A 19707-nucleotide genomic window follows, 5' to 3' on the forward strand; every position below is an offset into this window, starting at 1 on the left:
TTCTTAGCCACAGATCTTATGAAAGCATCTCTGTCACAGTAAGATAACTATGAATGTGGATTAGAGTAGACAGAAATATTGGAGCTGACTAGGAAGAGAAATAGTCAGAACTTCTTACAGACTCTATTAGCAGAGACTAAAGTGTACTGTTGTCTGATACTTAGGCCCTTGAAAAAAATGAGCTGGAAGTTTGAGTTCAATGTATATGGACAGATGAGAGATAGAGGGGAGGGGGAGGGAGGAATGAAGGAAGGAACGGAGAGAGAGAGAAGGGGGGTCTTAATTGGCATTAATTAGTGCCCTTGTTGGCAGGGAAGGATTGGCAGGGTTATTTCTATGGCTGCTGCCCCTGCTGACTCCCAGTGTTGTTTCCAGGACAAGAGGAAAGTCCTGTAGGTAAACTTGTGTCTTTAAGTCTTCAAGGATTATTTGTACTGCCAAACAAAGAGTCTTCACATGTCTAAACTGTCAGCTTAGTAAGATTCTTTGCCTAGGGTATACATTGGCTTTTGTTTTAATAAAACAATACAGAATTAGTAGTAAGCAATCAATTCAGTAGAATAACAGGCACTTTTATGTTAGTCTGTTATAAAATAAAAAAAGCAGGCATTAAAAAGGAGAAAAACCATCTCAACAAATTCTAGATGCTAACATGAGCCAGAAATACAGAAGATGATTGGCACTGACACCAATCATGGCAAAATTGGAAAATACTTCATGAGAAGTCAACAGTCTACGGAGAATATGAAAATCTTGGGAAAAATGATATCTTCTTACAACTTAGTTCTAATGTGAGTGGTGATGAAGAGTAGAAGTTTTGGAGAAGCAGCTTGTAGCTATATTCTAATAAATATTAAAAAAGCCTACATAAAATGTGTTTTAAGTTTCTACAAATTCTCATTTTTCTATAATTGTAAGCTTAGGAATTATGCCAAAGTGGTTATTCTACATTAATTCAATTTAATACTAATAAAGAACTCATATGGGTTAAAACCATTTTTAGTAATATGACAGATTTTCTTCTACTGTGGCATGTTGTCTTTCAGTAGATTGGCCTCATTCAATCACTTTTGTTTTCTGTCAGGAAGATCAAGAGATTACATATATAAAATTATACAGACCCAAATAATTCCCATCAAAGCTCACAGGAATGAGAAATCACAAGTCTCTATTTGGTACTTTTAACCCTGTAGCAAGTAGCAACAATATGTATATAGATGTGCTGAACAATATTTTCCTTAAACTGAACAGTAGCCTTCTAGGTATGGAAAGACACACAGGTTCTAAGGGTCTTATATATTAATTAAATACAGGAAATATTTGTTCTTGAATCCATTTATTCTTGTTCATACCAATCTATAATTTTATATACCACATGGGTAATGTCATCCATCTCTCTATAGTATTCTGGAGTCCTTGCCTTCTATATCTCTCAGGATTGCACACAAAGATTCCCAGCTGAAGAAAATCTGGCATGTCTACCACAAGTAGAAGTCAATCCAGATGCAATATAAATACTCCAAATAACAAAGACTAGTTCATCCTACCATTGTCAAAGATCTTATCTCCTAACCATTCTGAATCCAAGTCCATATTCTAGAATCTTTCCTCAGCCCCCACATATGTTTTGTCTTTCTTTTTTTTTTTTGGTTTTTTTTTTCGAGACAGGGTTTCCCTGTAGTTTCTAGAGCCTGTCCTGGAACTAGCTCTTGTAGACCAGGCTGGCCTCGAACTCAGAGATCCGCCTGCCTCTGCCTCCCGAGTGCTGGGATTAAAGGCGTGCACCACCACCACCCGGCTATGTTTTGTCTTTCAAGGCATCTTTCTCAAGTACATTCCACAAATGGAATAAGTGTAATCAGAGTCTAATAAGCGTTATGAAGTTCCTCTCATCCCATTTTCATAACCATTACACAACCCTTGTGATCAGTACACTCTGATGCTGACACTACAGCTCATCAAAGTTTGAAACCATTCTCTAATATATGAAAATATTAAAATGATAGTTAATATCTAATTGCCTCCTTTCAGAACTTTCTAGAAGCCTCCTCCAGATGGTCCAGAACCTACTTCCTTCAGGGCCACACTAATCTGCATCCCCCCCCCCACCAACTGTTTTTTTAGGAACTTTAGCTTTTGCTGCCCTTAAAGGATCTTAGTTAAGAGAATTACCAGGGAAGAATCATGTTTTAGAAATATCACTCTGAACCAGGTAAGAGATACTCAGAATTGAGGGCAGAATAAAGAATAACAATATTTTGTAAGGAGGCTGCTTGTTTGTTTCCCTCTCAGCAGTTCAGTCCTGAAACAATCACACAGAAACTGTATTAATTAAATCACTGCTTGGCCCATTAGCTCTAGCTTCTTTTTGGCTAACACTTACATATTAATTTAATCCATTTCTATTAATCTGTGCATAGCCACATGGCTGTGGCTTACCAGGTAAAGTTCTGGCATCTGTTTCCAGCAGGGCTACATGGCCATTTTAAAATGGCGTGGCTTTTTTTCTGCTACTGCTGAATCAGGAAAAGGAGCCATGCCTCTGCTTGCTTCTAGCAAACAGAGCCCACCCAAGAAAATGCCACTACCAAACCATGCTTAATTCCATTGTGTGTGTGTGTGTGTGTGTGTGTGTGTGTGTGCCATGCTTAAGTCCATTTTTTGTGTGTATGTGTGTGTGTCTAGGATTTCTTTTTAAGCTTTCTCAGGTTTTACATGGATTTAGTCCACCATGTTGGGTGCCAATTTGTTATAAGGAGGCCATTACAATATGTAATGTAATGAGTATACAATGGAATTGAGTGACTGACCAAAAAATAAAAAGTAAAAAGTTTAAGTGACACCAAGGTTTGTTGACTTGGTAATATATGGACCCAGCAGAATTTTAGAGATATTTTAGCCTGATTGAGTTATGTCAAAATCCTTAAACTTGAGTAATTTATGATGAGTAAAAATCTATTTTCCATAGTTCTGGATGCTGAATTGTTCAAGATCAAGGCTGTAGCATGTTAGTGCCTGCTGAATGTTGTTCTCTGTTTTCAAGTTGACACCTTGATTCTGTATCCTCCATTAGGGAACATACAATGCTCTCATGTGGCAAAAGAAATATAAGGGTATAGCTACTTCCAGCTAGCTTTTTATAAAGTGCTACCTGTGGAACTGGACTTATAATGGGTCCAGCTAACCATTTTCAGCTTTACAGTATTGTGAAAAACATACATATACAATGAATATTGAAATTATACTTTAATTTTTGAATTTTGATATTTTCTCCAGGTGGTAATACCTCTCTTAACATGCTTGTTTGTGGCAACAAGTTGTAACTCTCTTCCAGCCACTAAATGAAGAACAAGCAATTGATACTTTTGTGATATCCAACTCCAGCATTTATACAAACAGCTTGAGACATTTGTGGCAGACAGATTTGGAAGATGAAATCATAGGAATATGGTATGCTGAAGATGTAGCTTGAGGAGTGGGTGACAGCACTCTAGAAGTAGAAAGGCATGCACAGCAAAAGAGCATTGGACAACATGTGGGCAGAGGGGAGAAAAGTGGGAGAGAGTAAAAGATTGCAAGGAACAATTGGAGGAGCAGAACTCAGGACAGTCCCTCCTTTCTCTCTCACCTGTTCTGAGGAGACCACAAGCTAGTTGTAAGTCCATACTTCCCACATTCACAATTACCATCATGCTGAACTTTTTCCTTTATGTCAGCTTCTCTGGTCTCTTATGCTTTGTGACTTACCACTACCTATGAAGTCTTTAGCCCAGAATGTTTAGAAGGGTGATACTTTAACCTCTCCAGAGGACAAAGCACATGATCCAAGAATGATCAAGTTTTAAAATGTCACATACTTTAAAGAGCTGCCATTAGATGGCATTGACATAAGAAACCAGGAATAAAATTCAACTTTATAATTAGCAAAGACAAAAGCAAAATAAATGAGGCTTCTAAAACAAAAATAATATCTCTTAAACTATGACAACTTCTCAAAGGCATGAAGGGTAGCATGGGGTTTGAGTTTGGATTTTGATGATATTTGAATTCAATTCAAGAGGCTTGGATGACTCAAGTTATTTTCTTTCAGTTATTTTCTATTTAAGTAAATTGATCCCCACTATCTGTATGTCAATTTAGTTGCTGGTCTTAACATTTATATCCTATCCCTAAATGTTTTATTTTCTAGGTAATTATATGAGTCGGAATTATATAGAAAAAAGCTATTTGAGATGTAACTATATTGCCTCAACCATGTAATTTGGGGACCTAGTATGGTGGTTTCAATGAGATGCCTCCCCATTAATCTCAGAGACAACACTGTTTTTCCTTGATAGTGGGTAATACAGAATCAAGGTAATATCTTGAAAGCAGAGAACAGCTCTCAGAAGACTCTAAACAGAAGAGGATGAATGGGGTGGGGCTAATGAGAACATCATAAAATATGGGATACAATTGGGCAGGTTACTTGTCTCCTTATCAAAGGTGACAAAAGGTAGGGATTTTCTGAGTTCTACTCCTCTTTTGTAACCTTCCTTTTCCTTGCCTTCCTCCCCTCTGCCCACATGTTGTACAATGTGTTTTGACTTGATGTTCTAGAGACTAACGGGGAACATCTCATTAAATTTGGTTCTAAGTTGGTAGCTATTGGGGGAAAATTAGAAGGTGTGGCCTTGCTGTAGTAGCCAGGTCATTGAGAGTGGGCTTTGAGGTTACAAGATGTTCTTGTCGTTTCTAGTGTATTTTCTGCCTCCTGCTTGTTGATGAAGATGTGTTCTGTCAGCCATTCCTGGTACCATGTCTTTGCTCCACCATTATGCACTCTAATCCCATACAACTTTTAGACCCCAAATAAATTCTTTATTCTATAAGTTGTCTTGGTCATGGTGTATTCTCACAACAATATGGAAGAAACTACTAGGAACTAGTATCTATATGTGGTGCCCACAAGCTAGAAGGCTCAAAACCACAGTGATGTATTGTCTCACAATTCTCCAGGCTAAAATTCTAAAAGACACGGCACTGGTATACAATATACTGTCTATGAGGGCTATAAGGGAAAGACATGTTTCACACCTCTTTTTTTTGGCTTCTGTCCCTGGCTGTCTTCTCTCTGTGCATCTTCACATCTTACTCGTATGCATGTCTGTTTCTTTGTCCTTGAGTCTACCATAATGCCCTTAAACCAAGTTTATATGACAAAGTACTGAGGGTTGGAACTTCAATGTGTAAAGAGAGAAAGCACAGTTCAAACTCTGACAATACTCTTTCCAGAATTTGCAAATTCTAATAGTTCTCAGATTGTAGCAATAATCAGGTACTTAGCTATGTATCACACACCTCTCTACCATCCACAAATCCCCCATGTACTTTCTACTTCCCTAATCTCTCAGAATGACTTGGAGTTAAGAAGCTGATTTTTCTTAATGAGCAACTATAGTAAATAGTGTTATTGGCTAATTACTGCTTGCTATTACTACAGTTACTCAATTAAGAAAAGCCTGCTCTAGCATTGCTTAGGTAATTGATGAAATATTTTTAAGAAGATGATACACTTTTTTCCTACAAAGTCAAAATATTTGTAGAAGTTGTTCTTACATTCTTTATAAACACTTCTGTTCTATTGTGTTCTTAATTGATTTTGGATTTTGACCATCCTTTTTTTCCCTATGGGAGATCATTCCCTGGCTTCATAGTATCACACTATGCCAAGATAACTCACTGGAGACCAAGAGAGAAATCAGGCTGTTGTCCCACATTCTCTGCCCACTAAATCAGTTTTATTTCAAAGAAAGATAGTTATTGTGAAGCTGTCAAACTGAGGTAATTTGAATGGGCAGAATGAAGGCTCTTATTAACAACAGCAGTTATCCCTGTCAGATTCAAGTCTAGCAGACAGTTACAAGCCAATTTGGCCATGATGAATGGGTGGGTGTTTGAAAATAACCGAAGTCAAGAAAGATGACATAGAGACACCCATGTTACTTTGTAAACTGCAAACCAAGAGGGCAACTGAGTGTTCCCTACTTGGTCCTAGACCTTCATAGTCTCAGAGAGGAGGCTCGCTGACAAGACACCATCCCCCCACCCCCACCACCCCCACCCCCGCCCAAGTTACCGTGGATGTTTTCTTTGACCAGATCTTGGAATGCAAGGTCACAATAGGGAAGACAGCAGCAAGGTCTGTAAAGAGGTGCAAGGCAGACAAGGAGTTTACAATGCTGATAACCAAGGAAAACAGACAGTAAGTAGCTGGTGATGGGAATGTGTGTTTGTGGAGGAATTCTCTCTGCATGAGAAAGAACATCATGGACATTTTGAGAGTGTTGAATCTAAGATTGTGAAGGTTAGAGGATAGATAGTCAGGACAGGGTTAAAGGAAAATGATCTCTCATCTTAAGGGAAGTCAATTTAAATGGGATTTGTGGCCTAACATTTGCATTTGTGTAGGTGCTGTACTGTCCATGCTGGGCCCTCCTAGGAGTCCTGCAACCTAACCCCATGTGTCACAGTCTGGAAAATGGAGTAGCTGATAGAACATTAGGCACCCTGTGGACTCCACACCTGAGACCAGGGCAGACTGATACCTTTTCCTGTTTTGACATAGACACATGCCTGTTTCACTTGTGCTTTGTGAATCCCTTGTTGCAACCACCAAATCCACATCCTCTCCCCACTTCTCTGTGAACTGCTAAAATGCGGGGTTTCTTTATTCAGTCCTGTGGCCCAATTAGAGCAACTTATCTACATTGTCAGTCCCTATTAAACATAGGCTGCCTGTAGGGCTCATCCGGCACAGGCATGGGAAATGCGTGCTACCAAGAAGGGGCCGGTGATCATTAACCTCCTGTCTGAAAATTCTGAAGTCAAGAAAGGTAAAGTAGTCTCTGTGGATGAGATCCTGGCTTGCTCCACATGCCATCCAGACAGCTGCATCTTAATGCAATACTTTGTCTCACTCCAAAACGACAATTTTTTTTTGCTTTTTGTTGTTGTTGTTCCCACAATAAGGCTTGTAGTAGCTTCATCAGTTGCAGTTTCAATGTGTTAAAAAAAAAGAAGTAAAGAAAGGGATTACGTGGGCAAAGAAGCTTTTTAGCTTTTCTCTGTAGATGGCAGAGTGCATCTGAGACTATCTGTCAATCTCTGTCACTCAGGGCAGCAAGAAGAGTGATTAGGGATATTGTAGCAGGAAGTTATAAGTTGACATCTTAGCTCTCCTCCATAGTGGCCTGTTGTAGGCAGAGGCCGCTTGTTTGTTTCTGGCTGCCCAACCCTGAAATAATCACACAGAAACTATATTATTTAAATCACTGATTGGCCAATAGCTTAAGCATATTGCTATCTAGCTCTTATACCTTTGGTTAACCCATTCCTATTAATCTGTGTATTGCTACATGGCTGTTGCTTACAGGATAAAGTTCCATCTGGCACCTGTGTCCAGTGGGGCTACATGGTGTCTCCTTGACTCTGCCTCCTTTCTCCCAGCTTTTCCCTGCCTAGCTCTGTTCTGCCCTGCTATAGCAGGGTAACACATAGACAAATCAACACATAGACACAAGGACTTCCCATACCACTGCCCAGCTGGGATTCAGAATTTTACAAGCAGTCTTTTTGATATGCAACACTATAAAATTCACCATTTGAAATTTTATTGGATTTATAATTCAGCGTTCTGCTTAGTATATTCACACAGTATGAACCAGCGCCATTGTTCAACTCCATTGTTTTTCCCAGCCCTAAGAATCCCTATAACATTAGTGGCCACTCCTTACCTCAGCTCCATTCATCTTCTGAACCTTTCTGATGGGCCCAATGTTCTCTAAGATCATCTGGGCAGTCTTTCTCTAGGGTTCAGTGTCAATGCTGAGATATTAGCCTTACCTTCAGCATAGCAGGTTAAGAAAAACTTTGGTTGTATTAATGAGTCACAGAGAATTCATGCACACTGAGGTGAAATTTAGAGAGAGATGGCCAGAATTACTCAACATGGCTGCTTTCTACTTCAATGTGATTGTCCCATGTACTACAATTTATAGTGTAAACAAGCCTTCTGCAAAAGCATAGTTTATCATGCAACTCATTTAACATGTACAGAAAGAGCCATTAAATTATTTCAGTCCCATTACTCAAAATGTTCAGAAAATTCTTCTGTATTACAGTTCATGCAAGATTGGCCTTGCAGCCAAGTGCTTCAACATAACTGTTGATTTCTCTTGGGGGAATGCCTTAGATCGTTACTTAGGGAAATATATGCATAGACATTGTGGAGCCCCTTATGAAACAATTCTTACTTTGTTATAACAGTGTGATCAAATTTTCAATTACATTTCCCAGTACCTCTGTATTTATGAACCTTGTAGATAATCATGAGTGTCAATAGAATGGTTGAATATTTTAATGGTTGATTGTTTTTGAAAATGGAAATGATAACTATGGCTTCTTATGCCATTAAGATTTTTCATTCATATTCAGTATCTCAAAACTGTTTAAACTTGTTTGCCATTTTAAGCTTAGCATCACCTTTTCTTTTTGCAAAAACAGTGTGCCTTGACCCAAACTGGGCTAGCAAGAACACCAAGAGAGGGAAATTCACTTTGATTTTATCCTAATGAAGATGGTGAATTTGTCTTTTCACCATTGGCTGGGGTATAACCTCATAGTCTCGTGCAATTTTTAAAAGAATAGGTGTGAAGGAAATGAAGGGAGAGGAGAAGCTGCCAGATGCTTCAGGACATGAGAAGGTATCAGAGCCTTAGTGTAAAGAAAAGTTTTATGAGTTTAGGGAGGTTGAAATAGTTACAAAAATTATTTGTAAGATGGGGAAATTAAAGGTGGGAAAGTTATGGAACATTGGCCCTTGGCAGGAAAGCTACCTTTGATTGGAAAAAAATTCTGACAGTTCTTCTCTCTTTACTACACATTCTCATTTTTTTCTCTCCAAAATCACCCAGTGTATGTGGACTTTCTAAAGTCTCTAGTAACAGTGAATTACTGTTGTGACAAATGTGTTTGTGTGTGTGTGGGGGGGGAGTATTGGTCTCAATAAATCTCTGGGTCCCTAATTCAAGGAATTTCTTTTTCTACCTATCTCTTTAGCATGGATTCAGGTGAGCCTGCCTGCCAAAAAGTGGTCCCTTGACCAAGTGATTTACCTGGCCCAAGTTAAGACTCATCTGGGTTTTTTCAGCATCCCAGGGACAATTTTTGAGAAAACACAGATCCCATCTTGAAACCAAAGGATAGATTACTAGATGTTAGACAATCTGCAGTGTGAAGAACCAACAGCTAGGAAAAAAAAGTATCAGCTTGCTTGGACATGTAAGGAATAAATTGTTGTGGTTCATTTTCAGCATGAGGTGCTTTTAGAGTTCTTCAGAGTTACAGAAGGCACTAGGCCCCTCTTTCTCCCATAGCTGTGAGCTGGCACCTGCTGGTCTCAGAACTCTAATAGTTGGGATGTTACAGGCAGCATGCTATGTGACTGAGCACATAATCAGAAAAAGTAGCAGTCTCAAGGCCAAATTATTCATTAAATTGTTGCATCCTAAACTAACAGGATTGTTAATTTGGGAATGGGGCAAGTACCAGCAGATGGAAAAAGAAATCAGACATTCCTCATAATAAGGGGACTTTAAAACACCACACTGTCTTGTATTAAATCAGCACACTAGGCATTTTTGCTTTTTCTCTGTGCTGATGTTCCTTTCAGTGTATAGCAAGAGCTGTTTCATTTTTACCAGTCTCTCTGGAATTCGTCATTATAGAGGGAGGATCTTGTTTTCAACAGGCAAAAGATGTGGACTATGCTGGATTTGAATGCCTGCTGTGTATGCCCAGCATCTCCAAGCCCGTTTTTCTCTAAATGAGATAGATTATTCCTTCTCTTCTAGACTTCTTTGTTCTATGCCTATTCTCTGTTCTTATTTCTGCCCCCACTGAGCCCTAGGTACACTTGATTTTGTTTTTACTTTTCAGCTACAATGTCAAAGACATGCTAAGGGGCAAAAACTAATTTTATCTCCCTTTCTGATTCTTTTAGGTGCTATTATTTTCTATGTTCTGTATTATCTAGATTAGAAGTACTAAATGATGATGATGATGATGATACTAAGTAAAACACTATTGACTATAAGTCCATAGAGAGGTGTTGTAAGGAGGACACTTGTTCGTTTCCAGTGCCCAGACTCCTGAAACAATCACTCAGAAATTATATTATTTAAATCGCTGCTTGGTCAATTACTTAAGCATATTGCTAGGTAGCTCTTATATCTTTGGTTAACCCATTTCCATTATTTTATATTTTACCATAAGGCTTGTGACCTACAGGCAAGGTTCTGACTGGCATCTGTGTCTTTCTCCTCTGGCGGCTCCATGGTATCTCCTAACTCTGCCTTCTTTCTCCCAGCATTCTGTTTAGGTTTTCTTGCCTACCTCTATTCTGCCCTGCCCAGGACAAAGACAGTTTTCTTTATTAGCCAATGATATTCACAGCATACAGAGGGGAATCCCACATCAGAGAGGATACAGAGGACTTATGCTTAAAAAATAAGTTTCACAATAGCAACTCGATAGTTTTAACAGGGCTTCTTTAGTTGAGCTGTGCTAGATGCTGTAAACATTAATTTGGTGATGTTTTACTCTATATTGTCATTTTCACTATCTGTTGCTTGCATTCATTTAAAATAAAAAACATGGCTGTGGTAGACGATCCTCTAGACTATACAATAAGTATAGGCAGAGGCAAGTGGATCTCTGTGAGTTTGAGGCCAGCTTGGTCTACAAGAGCTAGTTCCAGGACAGGCTTCAAAGCTACAGAAATACCCTGTCTCAAAAAGCCAAAAAAGAAAGAAAGAAAGAAAAAGAAAGAAAGAAAGAAAGAAAGAATAATAGTACCAATGTTACCAATATTAGTCTGTTTTTTAGCCAATAAATCAGCATTATTCATACTTTTCTTTTTTTTTTCTTTTTTTCTCTTTTTTTATTAAAAATTTCTGCCTCCTCCCTGCCTCCCATTTACCCCCTCCCCTTCCACTCCCCCTCCCTCTCCTGTCCAGAGAGCAGTAAGGGTTCCCTGCCCAGTGGGGAGTCCAAGTTCCTCCCCCCTCCATCCAGGTCCAGGAAGGTGAGCATCCAAACAGGCCAGGCCCCCCCAAAGCCAGTATGCGTAGTAGGATTCAAACCCAGTGTCATTCTCCTTGGCTTCTCAGCAGCCCTCATTGTCTGCCATGTTCAGGGAGTCCAGTTTTATCCCATGCTTTTTCAGTCCCAGTCCAGCTGGGCTTGGTTAGCTCCGAATAGATCAGCCCCACCATCTCAGTGGATGGGAGCACCCCTCGCAGTCCAGACTTCCTTGCTCATGTTTTCCCTCCTTCTGCTCCTCATTTGGACCTTGGGTGCTCAGTCCGGTGCACCAATGTGTGGTTCTGTCTCTATCTCCATCCATCGCCAGATGAAGGTTCCCTCATGGTCCTGACTTTCTTTCTCATGTTCTCCCTCCTTCTGCTCCTCATCAGGACCTTGGGAGCTCAGTCCGGTGCTCCAATGTGGGGCTCTGTCAAAACACTAGGATTTCTAATTTTGTTTCAAAATATACATTCAAGATTAATATAAGTATGGACACAATTAATTAAAACCTATGCTTAGATTCATATTTTACTGTTACAAATTCCTTGCCTAGAATGAAATTTTCTTTCTTGACCTCATTTTTCAAAATGTACAGATTAGGAAAGGTTCTTGACCTTTATTAAATAAGTTAACAATCTCTTGATGTGACCGCATGGTTTTTATCACTTTACTGGCTGATGGCATTATATATCATAAGAACAAACATTAAGATGCTACATAGGTCTGCACTAGGTCCTCTGCATATATGCTATGGTTGTTAGCTTGGTGTTTTGTGGTAACCCTAATAGTGGGAGTGGGGACATCTCTAACTCTTCTGTATGCTCTTGGGACCCTTTCCCTCCTACTTAGTTTACCTTGTCCAGCCTTGTTATGAGGGTATGTGTGTAGTCTTATTGTATCTTATTATGCTATGTTCAGTTGATAGCCTTGAGATGCCTGCTCTTTTCTAAAGGGAAACAGAGGATGGATGGATATAGGGGAAGAGAGAAGGTAGGTGGGTCTGAGAGGAGTGGAGGGAAGGAAGGGAAGGGAAGATGCAGTTGAGATATATTAAAAATTAAGAAAACAAAACAAGAAAAGGAAAAAATCAGGCATCTGACAATAGCACAGACCAGGGACATCCTCATGGTCTCCAGTGCCAACACATGCCACAGACCTCAGCATGGTCTCCGGTGGCAATACAGACAAAAATTGATGTCTTCTGGCTGGGGTGTGGGTGTAGAAGAACTCAGTTTCTTTCTTTAAGGGGATAGTCACTGGGATATTAGCCATTGACCAGTGAGGATATGGGCAACAAAAAATTGAACTTTCTGTTTGTTTCTTCCTCTTTCTTTTTTTGTGGGGGGAGGTCACAAGGGTAGGGAGGTGGATATGGGAGGCCTGGAAAGGGAGTGTGATCAGGGTGCATGATGTGAAATTTCCAAATGAATAAGAATATATTATTTTAGAAAAAATTAATTAAATGCACATTTCCCTTTTAAAAACAAAACAAAAAAATATCAAACTGTGTATTTCTGGAATCTGGTTGACTAATATTTTGTGGTATAATGTTCAGTTGCATTTTGAATAGATTTAAACTTTTTAAAATTGAAAGATCTGGGAAAATAATATTATAAAGTTTCCTTTTGTGTGAATAATGATTTGCATAGTTTTCTGATGTGCAATAGTGTGAAAGGGTACAGTTCTTTTTCTTTCAGTTTTATCTTAACATGAATCCCATTCTTCTAATTTCCTATATTTTAAATAGAATTGTATTGATGTATTCACTATAATTTATACTTAAAAACTATGAGCCAATAGTCATAACAAATGGTAAGGATTTGGCTGATTCTTTTGTGATAAGCATTTGACATCAGCTATCTCATTTAATAGTTGCAACAATCCTATAAAGTGGCATATCATGGTTTCCAGTTCACAGAGGCACTTGAGAGTTCAAGGAATTTTAACAAAGTGAATTGGTAGTAATCATTTGAACTGGGGTCTATCTGACTGAAGAAAAGACTTCTTTCATATAAGCCCTGTGCTTGACTGCATTCAGAAGTCACAGTACCAGTGAAGTACTTTTATAGAAAGAAAAATTGATAATCTAAGGTTATAGAACATTGGCTAGTTCCTGCCAGTGTGGATTCTCAGACTTGAAGGGGTGCTACATGACAAACTAAGATGTGAGCCATCTTAGGTCACATATATTATGCCTAACAGAGAAATAAATATGTTAGCTTTTGTTTCCTTTATAGTAGCAGTATTGCTAGAACTTCATTGTGGTTATTACATTTGCCCTGAAAAATTTATAAATAATATGTCCAGCATAGCATAAGAGTCTGCAAGGGAGGTCTTGTAAGATGTACTTACCAACTGATGAAGATGTTTGGTGATGTGGGAAGTATATTTACCATGCGACCATGAAGACTCCAGGTACACAAACAGGCCATATAGTCAGCAACTTGAGCTGCAGTCAACCTGAATCTCATTGGAACATCTAGTGATCCTCCCTTCCCAGAGAGTGGAGATAAACATGGTATGTACTTCAGAGCCATCTCCCACTCATCTTCTCCTCTCCTGTGGGAGACAATCATAAGACAGTTTCTATTGCTCTCCAGAGTCTCTGGAGGTACAAAGCCTGCCCTCTCCTTGTAGAGTAGAAGAAATGCAGCATAAAATTCTGCTGAGCTCAAATTCAGAAAAGCCCAACTGCAGACTATCCTGTAACTTGCTCTGAAGTTTTCTCAGAGCCACTTGGATTTTAGCATACCCCTTTTTGGTGTATAGAACCAAGAATCTAAAAGGAGCAGGAAACTTTGGCAGTTCTTCCTATCTTTCATTATATAATTAAACCAGTCTAAATGTGATAATATTCTTTGTGGCCTTACCAGGGTGATCAGCCAAGACTCATTCTTGACCTTAACTTGTCTTGTATGCATGCACATTAAAAAATAGTATGTATGTTAAAAATATTCACTGCTGAAATGTATACGTGGCATAGGCAACATATGCCAGCTGAGGCACTGTATAGAGTTGAAACACTGTCAATGGAGGTAATGAGGCAATTCACCTCTTTCTACTTTGAAATATAAAGTCACTTTTATTGACACCAGAAAGAGCTTAGCATACAAATCACATAGAATTTTATAAACAAGTGAGCAACACTGCTGTCAGCCTTTAGTTGGACACATATAGTTGTCTGAATATTTCACTTACACAATCAAATATAAAATGTAAATTCTTTGTGCATCAGCATAAAATAAATCCTACCTGCTATATCGATGCCAGTAAATAGCTCTTATCTGTAGCCTTTCTCTAGAAACATTCCAAGTTAAAGAACTCAGTTATCAGTATCTTAGAATTTGCAGATACAACTAAAGTATTGGTCTTAACTACCAATGAGTTTAATTTAAGGCGAAGTGGCTTTCAGCATACCTGAGTTGTAGTGCCCTTAACAACACTTAAATACTTCAGTTGTTTCAAGGAGTGTTAGGTGCAGATTAATGGGCCAGCTCCACAAAGGAGCTCTTCACTTAATCCTTTAGTAATTAGAAGCTGATCTGGAGAGATGAGTAATGAAGTACCTTTTGATCATGAGGTGCTTTGGAGGTATTCACAAAGGTTTCTTCTCTCTAATCAGCTTTGGGGGCTCTTAGAAACTTAAGAAAAGCTAAGAAGGATAACTACAAAGTGATGGCTTCTTGGCACGAAATCTGTCTTTCCAATCGAGAATAAAGCTGCCCAGTCTGTTTCCAAACTACAGTGCAGTGCTTGGACTAAAAGCTCCTAGAACAGTGGTGTTGAGTATGATGATTGATGCCTAGAAACCCAATGTTTGACATCCCTACTTGGATGAGGAAATCTCACAAGGCCCACCCCTAGATCAAGACTTGCAGGCAATTAATGACTTCTGAGAGAAGGAGAATCAGTCCTTCTCAAGGATGATTTCCCCATTCAGTTACCCAATACCAAGTGGTCAGCTCTAAACACATATACAGATAAACATCACTTAAAGGACTCAGTACGTTGTGTGTGTGAGGGGAGTATACGTGTCTGTCTAAGAATACTAATTAAAGAAAAAGAGGTCATAGATTTTCAAGGCAGTGGAGGAGTTGGAAGGGCTGGTGATATAATGCAGTAACCATATGAAATTCTCAAAGCAGAGTTAATAAAAAAGATTATTGTTCCTTTCAAAATTATCCCAGGTTATTTTTATCAAATCTGCACAAATCTAATAGATCTTCTCTCAGGAAGTCCCAGTTGTGATGCTTTCTTGAGTAGGGACAGGAAGAAGAGGAAGAAGAGGAGAAGGAGAAAGAAGATGAAAAAGAAGGAGAAAGAATAGAAGAAGGGGAAGGAGAAGAAAACTAAAGGAAAGAAGAGAAGAGGACAGGAGAGAAGGAAGAGAAAAAAAAACCTGAAAGATCTTGAAGCAATCTGCATGGCTTTTGGGCAGTTTATATTTGCATAATAACTGGTAGAAAATTATGCAACCCAAAGAAAAATAGCAGTAAGATGAAAGTCAGATTTGAAATAATGACCATAGAGCAGGAAATTTGAACTTATTCTGAATTTATGTAATCAGTTTTAGAAAATTCAAGGCTCATGAGATGGCATTTGGTACACATCAGCAGTCATTCATGTGTCAGAGTTCATACTACTGACTTTGGCTAATTTAAGCAAGATAGACATAAAGACACCTATGCTTAGAAAAGGATGAATACAGCCACTGTGCTTTTTAGGCATCCTGGTATACATATCATCAACAATAACTAAATCTCTGAGACACGGGATTTTATCCTCATTGAGCAAAAGAGTAAACTGAGGTTCAGGGAACTGAAATAAAGAAGTTGGGTTTCCTGAATAAATCCTATGAAGTACCTATAAAGCTATATTATCTTAATAAAATGAAACTTTACTAAATGAACTTGTTTCAAACATGTTCCACTTATCTCTGAGGCTATCTAAGGAAATCCTGTTTTTATCTATTTTTACTTGAAATTCCTTGGAAGATTTAATTTGGCATAGGAATGATTTTTCCCTTAAAAAATTGAAAAACATTGGCTTTACATGGAAGATCAGAAAACATTTTTTCAATAAAGGCAAATGTTACTTGTTTTCATCTTTGTTGCAACTAGTCAACTTGACCATTGTGACATGTAAGCAGCTAGAACTAATACATAATGAATGAGGATGGTTGTGTGCCAATAAAACTCCACTTTTAAAAACTGAAATCTAATTTCCATATAATTTTCCTGTGCTATGAAATACTATTTTTTCTCCCACCCATTTAACAATGTGTTCATGACTCATGCACAGTACAGAGACATAGAGAGGTCTGGACTAGATAGACTCTAGGAGAAAACTCTTTATTCTTATGCTAAACCACCAAAATATTAGAAGATACTTATTTTCTGCAATTTGTAGCAAGCCATAAACTAAACTATTCAATACCATCTTTCCTGTGTCTACATGCACATAGTAGGTGCAAGATCTGGCACAGACACAGTCTGTGGGTTTTGTTTGAGGTACTTGGCCACACTTGGTAGATTTTGGAGATTCCCATAGAATATAATACAAGTTTTCAAACCAATGACCAATTGTTATGATTCTCAAGCTGAAGATTCCCAGTGAGATAATCATTGAATCAGAAATTTATAATTTAAAATCTTAGAAATTAGATGAAGCTCCTTATAAGATATTGGAGAAAGCCTCAAAACCATTACCCTGGGAAACTTGATGTTCTGAAAAATATTACCACTTCTTAATTATCTACCTATATTTCTACCAACCAACAAGTTATGTTACATAGAATACAGACCATTAAGTATGACAAATATACAATTTCCTAAGTAATATTAAACTACTTATATCACATTTATTCCTGTTTGCTTGTTAAGAAGAAAGGTCCTTTAAGGAATAGAACTATAAGAAGCTAAATTACTATTCTAGAAGATGGTATACAGGAAGACTCTGATGAGAAGGCATAAGTCTTCAAGTATCCCTTGACTCTTTAGACTTTACAATTATTCCAAAGCGCAGCTGTGGAATGCAACTGAAGCTATCTGGATCTTACTCTGATTGCCATGAGCTCTACATACTCAGGATGGCAATGACAATCTAAGTAATCAAAAGACCCCCAAATAGTTAAATGGTCCAGAGGCTGTGGCTCTTAACTTTAGCTGAAACTTTAAAACCTGAGTGAACATCCTCATTCAGGGAACGGGGGCTGAGTAAACAACCCCATTTAGGACTGTAATACCCCACATCCACAAGACAAGCAGGTAGAAGACATTGGAAAGCATAGTATACTTCAAACTTGCAGTATTGTCTGAAGGAACAGAATGGTATCAATAGCTGACCATTTCCAAAATTATAAATTAGAGAATATTTCATTTTCATGGTAAAGTCATAGACAATTGTCTAGGAAGTAAAATAACCCAAATTTGTACTTCTGCCCAAATTTTCTCATTCTACAGGAAGGAAAGTAACCTTAAAAACCATGACCTCATTTGTAGGTCCACATTTGAGATACTATTAGATATTTCCTGAATGACCATTGTTTGTCCACTGATTGCTTGGCAAATTCAAATGGTAGAAGTGCAGGAATACAGAAGCTTTCCTTTGTAGTGACTTAATAATATTAATAATTCCTATTATTTTTCTCACCAAGATAACATCTTTCCAAATGAATGATTGCCTAGATCCATTGTATGATTTTGTGGAATATTTTCACCATTAGCTCCAGTTGTGATTCCACTGCTCACAACCAAAGACTGAGCCCACTGGAAACCAAGTAATGCCCATGTGGCTCAGAGATCATAATGATTCCACCAAATGTCAGAGCCTATGATTAGCCAGTAGTCATTTCATGTTAATGTCATTTGTGAGCTCATTTTTTCTTATTGCTGATATGATTTCATGTACCATACTTTATAATTTGTGTCCTCTAGAAAAACATGTGTCTAAATTGTGTCTGCAGATGGTTTGGGTCCCAAATTTGTCTTTATGACTTCTACTTGTGTAGTCATAAGCACATTTTATAATATTTATAAAGCTCATTTAGGAAGCATTGCTAGCAACAGATTTCCATCACAGACTCCTTGTGGGTGTTAAATTCTGTGACCCAGATCAAATACTTAGCACTTTACTTGACTCAGAAAAATAACCACTACAAATGGATGGATCTTGTGTCATTTATTATGCTGATCATTTTGACACATACTAACATATACACATGAACAGAGAAGAACATTTAAAAATTGAAAACACAGATAGTTTTAAAAGATTTTAATTCTGTAGCTTGTAAAAATGATCCAATATACAGGCTTTCATTTCCTGGGATGCATTGTAAAGAACTACTTGTTTAGAACTACAAACTCAAAACTTCAAAAGAAATATCAAGATACATATTGTTTCTTCTAAGATCTTCAAAACAGCTATTAGTTGTTTGCAGTACAGTCACAAACCCTGTAAAATTGGTTTATCTAAAACCAACTCAAATAATTGTCCGCATCAATCATCCTTTATATCAGTTGTTGTTGTTTTGACCTTAACATCTGCATTCTGGGCTTATGTGCTTGAGTATGGGAGTGGGGGAGCTGTGCTTTCTTTAGAGAACTATTGCATTCTCACTGTGACATGAAGCCCTTTGCAACACTTGAACAATACCCCTAAAACAGCATTCCATGCTAAATCGAACTAGAAGCTGCATTTCCCTCTCTCTCTTCCTTCTTATAGATACATAATACAGATGTGAATTCAGAAATGGGGGTTTAAGCATGGATGTTGTACTATCTGTGTGACCTTGAGTAAATAGTTCACCTATCTGAAACTTTCCTTCCTTGTATACAAAATGAAGTTGATGGACTCTATCCTTTTTGGAAAGATGATCTAAAGAAGTTGGAAGTAAATCAAGTGTGCCCTGTCACCCACATGAGAGTTAAGGACTGGTGGTAATGAGGGAAGCACTGTGGCAACTGTGCTGCCATCAGACACAGTTTAGGGAACTGACAGAGGAAACAGATTCTTTGTAAAGATTATTATTTCTAGAAAACTTTTGTGGAGGAAATAAAGTCTGAGTGAGCCATGCAAGGGCACAGTATATGATTTCCAGAGTTGAAGAATAGAATTTTGGATTTAGAGTTAAGCTTGATGCTAACCCAGGAAGAAAGAAGAAAAGGAAAGAACAGATCAGAAAAGAAAAGAAAAGAGAAGAGAAGAGAAGGGAAGGGAAGGGAAGGGAAGGGAAGGGAAGGGAAGAGAAGAGAAGAAAAGAAAAGAAAAGAAAAGAAAAGAAAAGAAAAGAAGAGAAAAGAACAGAGCCTCATGCCTGAGAGTTAGGAACTGGTCCAGAATGGTTGAGAATCCCTCCACTTACATTCTAATAAGGTCTAAACTCACAATCAATCAATTAAAAGATGAATACAAATTGGTCTTTAAAGCCTGTGTAGCTGGAACTTTAAGTAAATAAGCTTCTCTTCCTGTTATAACTCCAGCCTGGATTGTAGAGAGAGAGAGCACACAAATTAATACTTCTGTCAAAACTAAAGACTTTGTGTGGCCAACAAACAGTCTTGAAAGTGTCCTTTCATTACC

The 19707-nt window shown here is 38.1% G+C and overlaps 1 protein-coding gene across 1 annotated transcript in view; it reads left to right on the forward strand.

Annotated features, from left to right (window-relative positions):
- Positions 1–19707, forward strand: part of Aff2 (AF4/FMR2 family member 2) — a 482794-nt gene that overhangs the window by 353034 nt on the left and 110053 nt on the right.

Source organism: Arvicola amphibius, chromosome X, assembly GCF_903992535.2.
Source record: "Arvicola amphibius chromosome X, mArvAmp1.2, whole genome shotgun sequence".
In the NCBI taxonomy this organism is placed as follows: Eukaryota; Metazoa; Chordata; class Mammalia; order Rodentia; family Cricetidae; genus Arvicola; species Arvicola amphibius.